At 41.1% G+C, this 17,561-nt stretch overlaps 1 protein-coding gene and 1 long non-coding RNA gene across 4 annotated transcripts in view; one reads left to right on the top strand and one right to left on the bottom strand.

The window, feature by feature from the left end:
- LOC134211772 (integrator complex subunit 3 homolog) overlaps window positions 1-17,561 on the top strand; it is a 225,563-nt gene that overhangs the window by 168,904 nt on the left and 39,098 nt on the right. The gene's annotated exons all lie outside the window — the stretch shown is intronic.
- On the bottom strand, window positions 6,186-7,531 carry LOC134215956 (uncharacterized). The gene is made up of 3 exons (XR_009980390.1): window positions 6,986-7,531; window positions 6,818-6,921; window positions 6,186-6,711 (listed from the first exon to the last, which is right to left on the bottom strand). It is a non-coding gene; the product is annotated as an uncharacterized LOC134215956 (long non-coding RNA).

Below are 17,561 nucleotides of genomic sequence, written 5' to 3' on the forward strand. Positions count from 1 at the left end.
TGTTTCGAAATGGACAAATTGATATGAAATTTGCGAAAAAGAATCCACGTGTCTTGGAGGGACTCGAACCCTCAACCTCCTACTCTCTAGATAGGCGTGATAACCCCTACACAACAAGACCACTTAAAGGTCACGTTTGCGGAAAAGCCATCAGAATCCGAGTACCAACCTCCACCGCGGTAAGCTCTCTTTTTTGCAAATTGAATATCTTTCGGATGCTTTATTTGTCCAATCTCCACATGTGCTTTACTGTTGTATATCCACTAGAGTGATTCAAATTTGGCTTTTTCGCTCCCCTGTGCTTAAACGATTGTTTTTGCCATTTTAATAGTCCTCCCAAATTTTTAGCTGATTTGGATGTAATTTGATTGTGCACGTGCCATTTGAAGGTTATATGAAAATTACTATGAGAATTGCCAATTATGTAAAGGATCGTTTCGTGAAGTAGCCCAGAATCTATTTGAATATATTTAACTTATCGCTATCACAGAATAGATCCTAAGCTGAAAGTCAGTTGTTGTTGCGAAGCAATCTGACTTCTGTGAGTAAAATTATAAAGAAAACAGAAATGCTCATTATTGATATTGATGTTATTCTTTTACGTGTTAAATTGAATTTCCCACAATTCAGTATTTCCCTAATAACTTTTGTTGCCAGCATCAAATCATTTAGCAACAACGACGATATTTTCCCTTGTTAAATTTCCTATGTTACTAACGTATTCATACATTTTTACAGCTTAATGGGCAATGATGGGGAACGGTTTTTTACAAAAGTTACTGTTTTCATAGCAATTTTCATATAAGCTTCAAACTGCTTGTGCTCAGTCAAATTACATCGAAATTAGCTAAAAATTTAGGACGATTATTAAAACAGCAAATGCCATCGTTTAAGCACAGGGGAGCAAAAAAAGTCAAAATTTGAATCACTCTAATATCCACAGTCGCAAATTTCATATCAATTTGTCCATTTCGAAACATATGTTGTGCATATGCACAGCCAAGATATTTAACAAAAAAATGGTTTTCGTACGGCCGAGTTGCCGAATAATATGCAATTAATTGTAATCAAGTGTCGGTCTTCCACCGTCATTAGTCGTCTGAGTACACGCGACCGCTTACGTAAGGCAATCAAACTCATCAAATGCTTTAGCCAAGCAAGCCTATGGCACAGCAGAGTGCGATTGATTCGCATTCTATAACAGCCCGCCCAGCCCGTTGCTGGGCGGCATGGAGTGCGATCCTCTCGTTTAATAAACAATGTGCACTCGCTTATACAACGGATATACAACAGTAAAGCACATGTGGAGATTAGACAAATAAAGCATCCGAAAGATATTCAATTTGCAAAAAAGAGAGCTAACCGCGGTGGAGGTTGGTACTCGGATTCTGATGGCTTTTCCGCAAACGTGACCTTTAAGTGGTCTTGTTGTGTAGGGGGTATCACGCCTATCTAGAGAGTAGGAGGTTGAGGGTTCGAGTCCCTCCAAGACACGTGGATTCTTTTTCGCAAATTTCATATCAATTTGTCCATTTCGAAGCATATGCTGTGTATATGCACAGCCAAGATATTTAAGTATTTTTAAGCTTTTCAACTCTTCCCTAGTAGCACAATTTTTGCTGATTTGGTTGCAGCAACTCTAATGTGACTCTAATGTGGTCGCATATAAGTTACAGAAACTTGTCTACAACAAGTGTGTTACTCTGATTATAAATTCAAATTCTTAAAAAATGCTTTGTTTTTTCACCACTGTGCTAGTAGGTACAAGTTTCTGGTTTGCTGGGATCCGAAAAGTCTAATTTTGCGGCCGCATGATCTTTTTTCGGATTACATGAATGGCAGAACGCGCCCATACTCCTTTCTTAACCAAAGGGCAGGGTACTTTTATCCCCCTAGGAAATCGAGACAATTTCCAATCCGAAAATTGCTTCGATCGACACCGGGTCTTGATTTGTAGCCGCGCATCTTACCGCTAGGCTAAGGAGGGCTCTAACTTATGCTAAAATTGAAAATCACGATAATAAAGCTTAAAAAACATGAATGAAAAGCATTGGCTTAACTAAGGGGGGCCAGGGGGGGGGCTGGCCCTCCCCAGACCCACTTGTGGCCACCCCCAGAAAATTTTGAAAATGAATTCTTAAATAGTAAATTTTCATGTATTACAAACATATTTCCCCATTCCTCGTTGCATCGTATGTTTTCTATGATCGATTTTTCGGCAAGGTATCGAACTTGTGTTTGCAAAATGTCAAGTGCAAGTCATACATTTTTCACCGATTTTTCATAGGCATTTTCATACAGATTTTCAGATATTCAATGCAAATCTTTTTCATTGCCATTATGTGTTAGCAAAGCGTGATAACATTCTGGTTTATTAATTGTACCAATTTAAAAAAACAGATTGTTTGAAGAAGAGTACATTCTTGTTCTGACTTCCAACTACGATTAGATTTAAACGAAGCTGGAACAACTTTTTTTTTACTAGAAATTAATAAACAATATGCCTATCCCAGTCTTACTGTTGAGATCGGAGAACGTAGATCTGAGCAGATATAAGGCTCCCCCAGACCTAAACGATTTCATCGCCGCGACGGCGACAACTAGTCGCCGCGATTCTATCGTTCGGTCGCTGCAGGCAATGTTCTATTTACGCGTATTTACGCGTAATTAGTACACACGGCCATCGCAATCTTCAAAGTTCCCCCAAAAAATCGGAAAACATACAATTATCATGAAATTGAGAAGAAAGAACTGCCCTTTATTTAAACGTTTTCTAAGCTTTCCGCATTTCATACAAACATAAATTAAAATATCCTAAAACTGCAAAGCTGATTAAGAAAATCTAGTATAAATCATAAAAGAAATATACTAATATACGATTAAAAATCCTCAGTCTGCACCACTCATTTATCTATTATTAGCACAATTCAAATTCAGTTTAATAATTATTGTTCGCATATTGGGTGATGTTAACAACATGACAAATGGGCAGCAAAACATTTTGGAAGCCCATGCGTGCAGTGCTCTATATCGCCTTAAAAAATATCTCTCACCAGATGGTGAGATGATCAAGCCTTCCCTCGGAAAGGAAGTGAAGCTGTAGATCCCGGCCCATGTGGTAATGTTTACGATATATGAAGTCCAGGTGGAGTCATGAAGTCGGTGGTTGTCTTCGGGAGGAAATAAACCGATAAAAAATACAAAGCAAAAAACTATCATTCACTTCATCGCACACCTCATTTCTCATCTTTTACCGCAAAAGTTTATTTCTTTTCACTGGATTGTACGCTGCTTTAAAATCAATCAACAGATGGTGAGTCTGCAATAGACTGGCTCAGCTTAGTATGGAAAAAAAGTTGTCGAATTCCACGGAGCATTGTGTTATTTGGTGAGAAAATTAATCTCTCAAAATTTCAGCTCAATCGCTTGATGCATAAGCTGGCGCATTTGATTTGAAGTTTGTATGGGGATTTCATCCAAAATATATAGGAAAATACACCTCCGTCACTCATTTGGTTTGGAAATTGGTTCTGATTGCTCGATTGAGCTCAGATTTTCAAAAAAGGCAGTTTGTATGTTACAGAACAATTTCACAGAATAGTGTACGATGATTGAATGAAATTTTACTTAGCTTTCGGCTGATTTATTAGGAGCTAGATTGTGTATTTTTGGAATTATTTATCGAATCGAATCAGCCGTTCAGGGTCCCCAGGTCCGATTCCACCATATTGAAATTAAATGTGTCTGTACGCGCATTTTCATAAGATTTGAATCGTTTTTCGTGCTTGTATGTTTTCTTAACAACACCTGTTATTACAACAGTGTCAAAAACTACGATTTTTGGGTAGAAAATTCATCTTACGAATGTGATTTTTAATCTGTCAAAAACGATTTTGGACCTGGTTCAAAATCAGACCAGACCAGAAAACTGGTATAAAGCAAAATTTGGAACACTGTGCGAGCTCAATTTTTTCTACATTGGTCCAAAGTTTGGTCTAAATCTATGATTTGTATCACTGGTGAAGAGTGGTGAAGAGTGAAATCAGTAGTGATTCAGTTTCATTCCATATTTTCGACCACTATTCTAGTTTGAATCTGAAGCAAAATAGAACAAACTCGCTGGTTTCTCCAGCAGTGTTCCATTCATGTTTTTCAAATTCTAAATAAATGAAATCATTATGTTGCTCCCAAGAAAGGCGCCGTAATTGCAAAGTGGATTGATTCCTAGATAAAATCTAGACCAACATTCGAAAAGGTTTGTCCACATGTATATATACTAGGGTGGCTCAAATTAGTATGGGAAAAACTTTTTTCAATTTTTTTGATGGGCCGCCCTCTCATTCGGTTCTATTAGGGGAAACCGCCAAATGTTGAACGGCTAAAATTCTTGCCTATTGTTGAACGCCCATAAGAAATGCACGTGCGTTCAACAATAGGCGAAGAAATTAGCCGTTCAACATTTGGCGAATTACCCTAGATGCCCTGATGCTCTGTACAAAATTTCAGCCAAATCGATCAACGTTTGGGCGGTGCTAAACTCGTTGAAAGTTTATATGCAAAAATGTATGCAGAAATATCCAAAAACAGTGAATTGTAGTTGGAAGGCACAGCTTACGATGAAGAACTATGATACTCATTCGGATTTTAAAGAATTATATACAGAATGTTATGCAGCGGCTAAGTTATTAGCATTTCTCTGAAGTGGGGTTTGAACAAATTTCGTTTCTTTTACCTTTGAAAAGAAATAAATTCACCCCTACAACACTCCAGTAAAATGCTAATATCTTTGCGTAATAAACTCTAATCTTCTCGCGGTTTTCAGCATAACATTCTGTATATAATTCTTTAAAATCCGAATGAGTATCATACGTATCAACTTGGAGGTTTTATTTTCTGCAGGAAAGTGTAATCTTCTTAATAAGCAATATACTTTATTAAATAATATATTGCTTACCGATTTTATGCCGACACAGCGGTACATTTGATGAATCGTTTCTGCAGTACCATGATTCTGTCCTTTGGTTCTCCACTTGTAATCAAACTCAGAAGAATTCGACGAAAATCCCAAAAAATCGGGGCATGCCGCACGATAAAATCTAGAAGAAGATTGGGCCTAATTAAAATAAATGTTCCATAATGAAATAAAATTCAATACATACCTGTGATATAGTGAAAAATTATAATTTCAGGAGAGTCGACCAGTTTTCTCGAGTTTTCTCGATAACATTCAAATAACTCAAGACATATTAAAGCTATGTGCGGAAAATGTACCTATCATTGGCATACAATCCATGATTCGGATATGAACTGATAGATGTGGTTTGTAAATGGTCTGCACATAATGTGTATATGAGTTCTCATAGATGGAATGTGGCAGATGCATGGTACATCTTAAATAATATTTCTGATGAAATTTCTGCAGAGATTCATTTGAGTGTAGCTACACGCAAAAAAAAATATTACAGTCGAAACTACTATTCCGAGGGTTATTTTAAGAATATGCACCGACGATTTTCAGTAAAAAACAAACCGTTTTGATTTTACCATGCGCGCAGTAAAAATCAATATTGTTCAATTGTTCTGGTGTATGAATGCGTCATTTATCCACGGATCAATCCACTTTGCAATTACGGCGCCTTTCTAAGCCGCAGAACAATCTATATAATAAAAATGAAATGGTCTGTGTATCCGCATAACTCAAAAACGGCTGGATGGATTTTCTTCATTCCTTCAGCAGTTACGTTCGTTATAGTTTCCGACGGGTTTATATAATATTTCCTCATGTGAAAATCACAAGTAAAGTTGAGTAGATTGTAAAAAAACTAAAGTAAAGATTCGTATGGGATCTTCGCATGACAGTTCACAACGCGCATTTACGCCTACTATGCAGGACAACGTCTGCCGGGTCGACTAGTTATTTTAATAAATTGCAAACTTTTAAAAACAAGAATGGAACACAGCTGGGGAAACTAGTGAGTTGTTTCTATTTTACTCTAGATTCAAACTAGAATAGTGGTTGAGAATTTAGAATGAAACTGAATCACTACACGCAAAAAAATGTTGCAGTCGAATTCCGATGGTTATTTTAAGAATATGTACCGACGATTTTCAACAGATAACAAACCCGTTCGATTTTACCATGTGCGCAGTAATAATCAACTGTGGTCCTTGCGGAATATTCCCGCATAATTGTGGACCATAATTAGAGCATCTCTCATATCATTCTTGCTTATAAATAACATCACTCCAACTATACTGATTGCTGTTTATACAAATTATAAACCAACCTCAACATACACGGTTCTAACAGTTTGCTACATTGTATTTGAAGAATCAACAACGTGGGTAATGGGCGGTTAAGTATAATTACCATTCAAAAAATGACATTTTCCAGTACATTTTTTTAGCTGCACAGTTTGTGATACGGTCCAGTTACAATACTTGTTTTTAGATGAAACAATAAGGGATACAATATGTAAACAGTAGAATGATATGAAGAAAAAAATCGACGCACCGTATCCCTTATCTTCTAGTAGAAGCAAACAAAAATGGTATTTTCCACTTATTAAATGAAGACAAGACAAACACATTGCATTTTAATTATGATTTATTAAAAAGTACTCTTATTTAAAATGAATCCTTATTTAAAATGTATAGTGTTTCGCCATTTATTTGCTGTGAGCAAGTGAAGGCTCCTGGAAAGCCGCATCCCTGAAAATAATACGAAAAAATACGAATTATTAATTGATTGCAAGGAACGTATACCAGCTAGCAAAATAGTACAACTAAAATGAAAATGCATGTGAAAAATACTCACCGAAGAATAGTAATGTAAAAATTCAAACCCTCGCTGAAATCTATTTCGTGGTGCCAATGAGCCGCTTTACTTCAGACTGTTGGAAATGCAAATAACACCAGATCCTGCATCAGATTTATTAATATTATTATTCAATTCGAAAGTATGTCGCTATTTTTCATCACTTACCCTTTTATTGGTGCAATAATCACAAATGTTAAAAAAATAAGCACAAAACAATGCACGACTGCTGGAAACAGTGAACCAGTTTTGCCCGCACGAGAAAAAACATGGAAGCCGTGCAATAAAATAATGCTGCCGTCGTTCAAAGGACACGCACACTTACTGCAGCAATAGAACGCTTATCATAGGTGTATCATAGAATGATATAATCTGTAGAGTATGCGTGGAATCATAACAAACATCAGATTATACATGCTCATATTATTGCTATATTCCGTATTATAACTATATGTGTTGATAGTCAAATCTCGAGTCAAATACGGTTTGTTATACTTTTTTTTTCGAAGAAAAATCAAGCATGGAATATACAAAATTGTAAAGAAACAATGTGCTATCAAATTATTGCATACGGTGTCGTAGATAAATAGTTTTATATATCATTGATTCTAAATAAACATATAGTCATATTTTGAACAAACTTTTACGTGAATAGTAACAATATTGCTTAATTTTAATGAATAATAGCAACAATAATGCAGAACGTTTTCAATTATGCGGGTTGTTGCATGAACTGAAGCAGTGGGGAATTTCTCTGAAACCATAGTTAATATAACTGAAATTTTTTAATGGCATATTATTCAGCAACTCGGCCGTACGAAAATCATTATTTTGTTAGATATCTTGGCTGTACAGCACATGTTTCGAAATGGACAAGTTGATATGAAACTTACGAAAAAGAATCCACTTTTCTTGGAGGGACTCGAACCCCCAACCTCCTACCCTCTAGATAGGCGTGATATCCCCTACACAGCAAGACCACTTAAAGGTCACGTTTGCGGAAAAGCCAACAGCATCCGAGTACCACCCTCCACCGCGGTTAGCTCTTTTATTGCAAATTGAATATCTTTCGGATGCTTCATTTGTCTAATCTTCACATGTGCTTTACTGTTGTACCGTCAACTGGGGGGAAGACAGACAAAACATGCAATAACAATGTGTGTTAACATTTTAAATCGAAACAAATATTTTCAAAACATGTACTGCTATACGTTGCAATAATCAACAACTTTAGTTTTCTGAAATGCATTCGCATTTATTAAAATAAATTAAATTATCACACAATTTTTGAGTAATCTGGTTTGGGGTGAAGTTGATCAAGACAGCTCTACTAAAATCATTATGACCTAATGGTCAAAATACACTAGGTTATTTGTATGAATGTTGAATTTACTACGCAAAGAAGTCTACGAAGTCAATATTTGAAACGAAAATAGCGTCATTTATGACTATCTCTCTCTTTCTTCCACAAAATACATTTTCATGATTATAATCGAAAAACTCGGAATTCTACCTAGCGATAACATTACTTGAACGGAGAATATTGTTGACTACCGTTTCATAAAAAAAATTGGCACTTTTGACTGACACATCAAATGATCATCTTCACCTCAATGATCATCTTCCCCCCAGTTGACGGTATATCCTCAGTCAAACGAGCCCACTTTGTTTATTATTCGAGAACATCACACTCTATGCCCCCAACAACCGGCTGGCGGATTTGTATAGAGTGTGAATCAATCACACTCTGCTGTGCCAAAAGCTTGCTTGGCTAAAGCATTTGATGAGTATGATTGTTTTACGCATACGTTCGCGTGTACTCAGACGACTAATGACGGTGGAAGAACGAGACTTAAGGTGAAGGTGGGTTGAGTACCAAAACAAAGCTTTGAAAGTATTGGTACAATACAAACTGTCATATACTGTCATATACTGTCATACAAACTGTCATATACTACTATTGGTGTCGTATTTATGAAAAAACAAAGAATATTAGTAGGGTGGTTCAAAAAACGACCCAGCTCCACCACGCTCACTTGATTCTGTCCCATGCTCCGAGTGTCCTCCAAAAGCCGATTTGAACAAAAACTGATTGAGAATAAGCCGATTTAAGTTTGTATGAAAACTATTATGGGAAACTAAATCATTCATTACACTGGCTACAGCGCCTCCCCTCCAAACGCTGGCGAAAAGAGAACCCACATAGCTGAAAGCAACATTCCAGAGACTTCACTAAACGCACCCCCATGTCACACTTTTTGTATGAAGTATCTGCTCCTGGTGAGATAGATATGTATCACAGAAAAAACCTGGTTATTTTGTTGAATTACACAAACACAATGTCAGCGGAACGGAAACGGCAAATTTGACGCCGACATTGTATTTGGGGCTTTATTATCATGCTAAAGATTTGCAATCTCGATTAAAATCGACTCCCAACTATTGGAACGTCCATTTAATATGCATTGTCTAAGGAGTTAAAGTTCGTGAATTTCCTCCAGTCATATGGTCTTCCCCTCACCAGCGCCCAATCACGGAGTGCCACAATCAGAATAATGTAAAATTCAACCTCGCCATATCAACTGCCATACAAACCTGAAACGACCTGAGCACGGTAAGCCCCTATTCAAACCAACCGAAACCAGCGAACGACACCCAAAATATGAAACATGATCGACTGAGCGCGGCGGAGCAAAATCAGTTTTGAGCCACCCTGTTTATTAGTTTGCTGCTATCGGTACCGATGTTTACATTCGCTCCGCGATCAGTTTTTAGTCGTTTTTTTCGAACAAAAATAGCAGTTTTTATTAAGTTTTCGCGTCAAATAAGTGACTGATTTCATAAAGTGATGTTTCATTTGCATTCCATCAACATTTCGGGCTGCTCATGTGCGGAGAAGTGTGTAAAAATATGATTTTTTCAATGCCCTTTGAGAAGAAGTGGAGTGCAGTGATAAACCAAAAAACCGCGGACGGCAGTTAAATTGACACGAAACTGCTGGTTTAGGCTATATTTCGAGCCGAAATGCATAGGACTTTTTGAAGAAACATGTTAATTATCACGGGAAGTACATAAAGATACTGTGAACAGGTTAGTAATCTGAATATTGAACTTTTGTTCGATGCATTCGAATGTTGGTGGGAGAGGAGTGCGGGAGGTGTGGGGTTGACCCGTTGAAGGTCCGGTGCCATATTGACTGCCATCGTGGTACTCTTCCAACTATGTCCTTAATTACAATTAATTGCATATTATTCGGCAACATGGCCGTACGAAAAGCATTTTTTGTTAAATATCTTGGCTGTGCATATGCACAGCACATGTTTCGAAATAGACAAATTGATATGCATATGCACAGCCAAGATATTTAACAAAAAAAAAATGAAATTTCGTGGTAATTTCAAAAACATGGAGTCTATGAAATAGTAATTTTTACTTCGGATTTTTTGTCTGTGTACTGATTACACTGCGTGGGAGTGCTATTAGATTCGTTAAATCGACGTATGAATTAGAGATGGTTAAATTTAAATTTTGCCGAATATTCGTTTCACCGAATAGTAAATCGCAATATTCGGCCGAATAATGCCGAATATGCAAAATAAATCTAAAATTTATTAAAAAAAACCCAGATTAATCCACCTAGCGGTGATGGTGCCTTTCTCGCTCGTTCAAAAGGTTTGGAAAAATCTCAAATAACACCAATATGTGGATTGGTCTTATTTTTCATATTTTCAATTGAAAACAACGGGACAGGATTCTACGTCAAATGCAACTTGTTGTGAGCAAATCGGTTAAGGATATGTGCCCGAAAAATGAGTGACATTTTTTACGCGATGTTTTTGTATGAATTTGTATTTTGGCCATAACTTTCGATCCCATAGTTCGATCTGGCCAATTTCAAATAGGAAACAATGGGACAGGATTCTGCGTGGAATGCAACTTGTTGCGAGCAAATCGGTTAAGGATAAGTGCCCGAAAAATGAGTGACATTTTTTACGCGATTTTTTCGTATGAATTTGTATTTTGGCTATAACTTTCGATCCCATAGTTCGATCTTGCCAATTTCAAATAGGAAACAATGGGACAGGATTCTGCATCGAATGCAACTTGTTGCGAGCAAATCGGTTGAGGATAAGTGCCCGAAAAATGAATGACATTTTTTACGCGATTTTTTCGTATGAATTTGTATTTTGGCCATAACTCTCGATCCCATAGTCCGATCTGCCCAATTTCAAATAGGAAACAATGGGACAGGATTCTGCGTCGAATGCAACTTGTTGCGAGCAAATCGGTTGAGGATAAGTGCCCGAAAAATGAGTGACATTTTTTACGCGATTTTTTCGTATGAATTTGTATTTTGGCCATAACTCTCGATCCCATAGTCCGATCTGCCCAATTTCATATAGGAAACAATGAGACAGGATTCTGCGTCGAATGCAACTTGTTGCGAGCAAATCGGTTGAGAATAAGTGCCCGAAAAATGAGTGACATTTTTTACGCGATTTTTTCGTATGAATTTGTATTTTGGCCATAACTCTTGATCCCATAGTCCGATCTGGCCAATTTCAAATAGGAAACAATGGGACAGGATTCTGCGTCGAATGCAACTTGTTGCAAGCAAATCGGTTGAGGATAAGTGCCCGAAAAATGAGTGACATTTTTTACGCGATTTTTTCGTATGAATTTGTATTTTGGCCATAACTCTCGATCCCATAGTCCGATCTGCCCAATTTCATATAGGAAACAATGGGACAGGATTCTGCGTCGAATGCAACTTGTTGCGAGCAAATCGGTTGAGAATAAGTGCCCGAAAAATGAGTGACATTTTTTACGCGATTTTTTCGTATGAATTTGTATTTTGGCCATAACTCTTGATCCCATAGTCCGAACTGGCCAATTTCAAATAGGAAATGGGTGCCCGAAAAATGAGTGACATTTTTTGAGTAGTTTTGCGCACACACACACATACACACACACACACACACACACACACACAGACATCACCCGGGGGCAGCAGGGACTTTGTCCAAGGGCTTGACGACCCCTCCCCATGGCCACTGCGAGTTAGACCGGGACCATCGTCCCTAACCTCTAATCCCAAGGCGTCAAGCGACCCGTGCCGAGGGGATGCATGGCCAGGGGGGTGAAATAATAAGCTAGGCCTTTAACGGAGCCTGTGGGGTACCTGGGCACCCTCCACAGTAATTGTCCCTTACCGCGTTATGCTGGGCTCTGGCGTGGTGGACCTCTTTTCCCGAGCAACTCGTGGGACCAAAATGGAAAACCAAGTCAATTCTTCAATTAGTGGTAGTAGTGTAGGCGACAACCCCTTCGCAAGAGGTGGGTTGTTCAGGTCTCCGCCTAGGAGGCCAGAGGCAATAGTCGGCAGCTCAGTGCGCAGCGCCAGCGTGGGTCACTCAACCTTCCTCTCGGCTATAAAAACGCCGGAAGGGGTTATTGACGGCCTATGGCTTGTGAAGGCGATGAACCGCAAACGCGATGGGCTTTCGGCCTTCGAGGTGGCGACGGAACAGCTGGACGCCATCATCGACTTTGCGTCATCGAAGCATAATATCAGCAAGGACCTCAAGAGGAGCTTGCAGAAACTTCGAAAGTCGATGCTGGACGCCAAGCTGGAGAGGGCGGTCGGGACGGCCAAGTGTAAACCCGTGAAATCGGTGGAGTCGAGGTCTACCCAGACTGAGGCCCAAGGATTCGCGGACTCGGGCAAGGTCGAGTCGACCGAAGGCGTGCCAGCTAAGACGGTGGTGCCAAAGTCTACCCAGACTGAGGCTCAAGTATTTGCGGGTACGTCGGGGTGACTACTCCAACGGAGCAGACACAAAAACGGGAGACAGTCTCCAGGGGATGAGCTCCTGGGGCCGCTCCAAAACGCGGAAGGTTACTACCCCGAACAAGGGTAGTGGGGCTGGGAAGCTGAACCCCGGTCAGGTACCTCCAAAACTGGGGGAGGAAGGACCTGGAAAGGTCCGTCCACTCAGGCAAGACGGTGGTAAGGGGTTACGGCAGGCTGAAAGTTCTCAGCCGCACCAGACCAGGGAAATAGAGGGGAATGACGCCTCCTGGACCCTGGTCAAGAACAAGAGGAAACCGAAGACGTCAAGGGCCGAAAAGAAGGCCCAGGCGAATGAGGGTAGCAAGAAGTCTAGGGTAGGCGCCAATCGCTCCAGGGGCGATGCCCTAGTCATTTCGGCGGACGAGGCTAAGTACTCGGATGTTTTGAAGGCGATGAGGAGTGACGTCAAGCTCGGTGAACTCGGCGCCGACGTACGTCGAATAAGACGTACCCGGATGGGCGAGATGATACTCGAGCTGAAGCGGGGCGTCTCGCAAAAGGCGCCGCCTACAAGAAGTTGGCGGAGGAGGTCCTAGGCGAGACGGTCAAGGTGAGGCACTCACGACGGAGGTGAATCTAAGGGTTAAAGACCTGTACGAGATCACTGAAGTCGAAGAGCTCGTCACGGCACTGCGGCGACAGTGTGAAGTGGAGACGCCCACCGCAGCCGTTCGGCTACGGAAAGGTCCGGCAGGGACGCAGGTAGCATTGGTTCGGCTATCTGCAGCGGACGCCTCAAGGTAGTCAAGTTAGGGAGCGTCAAGGTGGGATGGTCGGTATGCCCTGTGCGCATATACGAGCAACCCGAAGTTTGCTTCAAGTGCCTGGAACCGGGGCACAAGCAATGGGACTGCAAAGGCCCTGACAGAAGCAATCTCTGCCGACGCTGCGGATTGGAGGGACATAAGGCACAATGCTGCACGAACCCTCCCAATTGTTTGATTTGTTCCAGCAAAGCTGTGAACAGCAAGCACCCCATGGGGGGCTCGATGTGCCCGGCGTTTAAGCGTGCTGCAAAATCAAAGTGCAGGTAAAGCAGCTGGCTTGCTCGGCTTCGCCCGAGTGTTTGGTGTGCGCAGGTTTAGAGGAAACGGCGGAACACGTGTTGTTCGTGTGCTCACGTTTTCGCGCAATGCGTGACCACATGCTTGCCACATGTGGTCTGGACACTACCCCGGACAACCTAGTTCGGAGGATGTGTAAAGACGAAGTTGGCTGGAACGCCGTTTTATCGGCTATCGCCCAAATCGTCTCGGAGCTACACAGAAGGTGGCGCGTGGACTCAAGGATGGCTAATTCAGGCGCAAATAAGAGGTGGTCCAAGGGATCGGAGTCGGCTTCATGGGTCATACCGGTGGTCATGCTCTGTGGTCGAACTCGATCCTTTTATCGAACAAGTGGCCGCGCGAAGAACAACATGGTATCGTCGCTTTCGCGGCGTCGGTCAACCGGGCGGGTTCCGAGCCCGAGGACGGAAAGGGTCCTCGTCAAGGCTGGGGCAGGCGTAGGCCTCGCGTCGGCAAGTCCCTCTGTGTGCTGGCGAATAGGCCCTATCGCAGAAAGGTCAATTTGGGGTGCACGCGGCATCATCATTCTTGATACCAGTCGTGCAGAGGGAAGCAGGCGCGAAGTCGACCCTGCCCACCTTCCGAGGACATAGGGCGTGGTAAGGCCACCTGGAAAGCCGGCAATGCGCTGGCACGATACCATGGTGTTCTTCTAAAAAAGCGAGTCACGATGTTCGATGCTGCAAGGACACGCAGCTAACCCCGAGGGTGCGTCATGCACTGGCCCCCCTTTGAAGCATTACTTTCTGGTTGTACCGAAGGGACGATGGGCTTGGCGGCAATGGAAACGGTTTAGCTGGTCGGGGATGCAGCCCTGCCTCCCTCATTGGAGGTGGCCCCTAACCCAGCACTTCCTGGTCAACCCAGGATGTCTGTTGAGCAGATTCCCCCTCCATTGTTTAGGAAGAAAAAAAAAAAACACAGACATCACCTCAATTCGTCGAACTGAGTCGATTGGTATATAACACTATGGGTCTCCGGGCCTTCTATAAAAAGTTTGTTTTTGGAGCGATCATATAGCCTTTACCGTATACTGAGTATACGAGAAAGGCAAAAATATCATGTTTTTTCTTCTTCCGGTCTCTACTGGCAAATATATGAAAAATTCATAGTGAAATTCAGTCGAGAGCAAGTGATAACACTACTCATGTATTCCAAAAATGTATGTTAATGAATCTAGTATTCATGTCGTTTCTATTGATTTGACCACTTATTAAGGGTTTTCAAGATCCATATATCATCCTCTTGCTCTTACTGTTTAAATCGGCTTTCCCAATAAGGCAAACACAAAAACACTTGCTAAAAATGTCTTGATGTCAAAGCTCACACATCCTATTTTCATTTAATATGAATCGTTATGTTTTAGAAATAAGACGTTCTTCTCTTGTAAAACAGTTTAGTTCATTAAAAAAAATCCTCCGTATGATTTCTTAGGAGGTAAACATATTTAGGGTAGAATACGGCATTGGCAGGGTGCGACAGTTGTTGGCACCCTCAACAATATTTGCGTTTTCCAGCAAACAAACACAACATAATCTTGATTCAATCACACAATTTCAAGTCTAAGCTTTCATTTGAATAAGTTGTTTGTGTAAAAGTAGCAAGATTTGATGTGTTAATCACCGAAACAAATTTGCACCTACGAAATTCTTGCCATTATTGCATTGCCAAAGAAAGCAGCGCACGAAAAGCAAACTGTTACTTACTTTTTTGGATCGCCTGTTTCTCCTCTTAATTGTGTATGACACGACAAATTGAGTACGTAAACTACTTTTTACACTTTATCACCACTTGATTGTCAGCACAAAGAGCAAATTTAAGCAATATTTGCACTATGTTTCACTAAATAAAATCGGGACTGTTCGTTTTCTTTGACAGCAGCACATTTCGTAATAGAGCGAGAGAATGTGTTTGTGAGCATATCAAACACACGCTAAGGAGATACCACGCACAATTCTATGTGAGTTGATTTTAGCAAAAATACGAACAAAATATCCGGCGATGGCATTTATTTTAAAAAAAAGTGTTAAAATACAAATGCATCATATTTTTTACGCAAACCATGCATTATATCAAAAGTGATAGTAACACCGTAGTATTTTAACCCTTATGTGGCTGACAGGACCGTTTTCCTTTTGCAACTTCAATACTTTCCAAGCTCATCAAAAAAATCATAACCATTCCCGTTCCTACATAGCGCATTTCAACCATAAATAAATGCCTACTTTTAGGGTATTATCTATTATTCAACTGTGAAACGTAGTGTAAGAATGGGGTGGCTGCAGCGGCTGGATAGGACAGTGCTGCCCATTATTCAACATATGAAGACTTACGAGGTAGAATATATTGTTAATATACTATACTACCAGAACCGACGAGCTTCGTTTCACCTAAAATTGATTAATTATATATTTTTTACATTATTTAAAAGAAGTATTCGAAATTTGCAAATTTGGATTCCATTTTTTAGATTAATTTTCGATTACAGCAGAAATTTGTACTTTATTTGTATGGGAGTCCCCCCTCCAGAAGATGAGGGGTCTAATACCATCATGAGAATCTTTATCGTTCCCAAAAATCTCTACATACAAATGTTCATGCCGTTTCCTGATCTATAAGGGCAGACAGACAAAAATTAATTCTTATGTGTATAGATTTGGTTTTGCAACAATCTCCTTTGACGTCCTCACGTCTGTGGAGTGGACGTCCTGACGCCCCTAACTAGCTCACCTTGTATTTCTCCCAGGGTCGACTATCATCCTGCTTAAGGGGCACACGCAACCTTCCAGGTAGACGGAACAATAAAGAAGAGCTTCAGAAATAGCACAGGGATAACTTCCGAAATCAAAAGACGGACAGGTACATTCTAATTCATATTGTTTTTATTTTAGGTTGAATCGTGGGTTAGGGTTAAATGTTAGTAACGTTCCGGCCGATCGGAATAGTTGGGGCCCATGGTTGGCATGCTACAGGTAGGGTAGGTGGGCGTTCAAACATACCTTTTCCGGAGTGGGGGACTTGGGTGGTCACTTCCGGAGTCTTGGCGAGGATTCGGGGATAGAAGCGGGCCAATGCTCTGAGCTCTTGATGCAGGACTCTTTGTGGTGTTGGATCGTACGCGATGATCATGGAGGACCGGAGCGAGCGCTCCATTCAGAAGAAGCTCGGGTTCGAAGGAAAGCGATCTACGTCACCCGGTTGGCGGCGCTGGGTGGGTAACAATTTTCGAGGATTATCAGCCAGAATGCACTAAAAGGTACCTCTTACTAACCGAACACTAATCAAAGAACAAAATATTGTGAGGCTATGCATGAAGCACTTCAGTTAGCGAATAGGCACATAAATAAAATAATTATTATGTGGCTATTCCGGCTTGACCGTGTACCCGACTAACGCCACCGGTTCACATCTCCACTGCGGCGACGGCGAAGAGATACATCCGGAGCGGCAGGGACGCAGGTAGCATTGGTTCGGCTATCTGCAGCGGACGCCTCCAAGGTAGTCAAGTTAGGGAGCGTCAAGGTGGGATGGTCGGTATGCCCTGTGCGCATATACGAGCAACCCGAAGTTTGCTTCAAGTGCCTGGAACCGGGGCACAAGCAATGGGACTGCAAAGGCCCTGACAGAAGCAATCTCTGCCGACGCTGCGGATTGGAGGGACATAAGGCACAATGCTGCACGAACCCTCCCAATTGTTTGATTTGTTCCAGCAAAGCTGTGAACAGCAAGCACCCCATGGGGGCCTGATGTGCCCGGCGTTTAAGCGTGCTGCAAAATCAAAGTGCAGGTAAAGCAGCTGGCTTGCTCGGCTTCGCCCGAGTGT

The sequence above is a fragment of the Armigeres subalbatus genome, chromosome 2 (assembly GCF_024139115.2).
Source record: "Armigeres subalbatus isolate Guangzhou_Male chromosome 2, GZ_Asu_2, whole genome shotgun sequence".
NCBI classification, from domain to species: Eukaryota; Metazoa; Arthropoda; class Insecta; order Diptera; family Culicidae; genus Armigeres; species Armigeres subalbatus.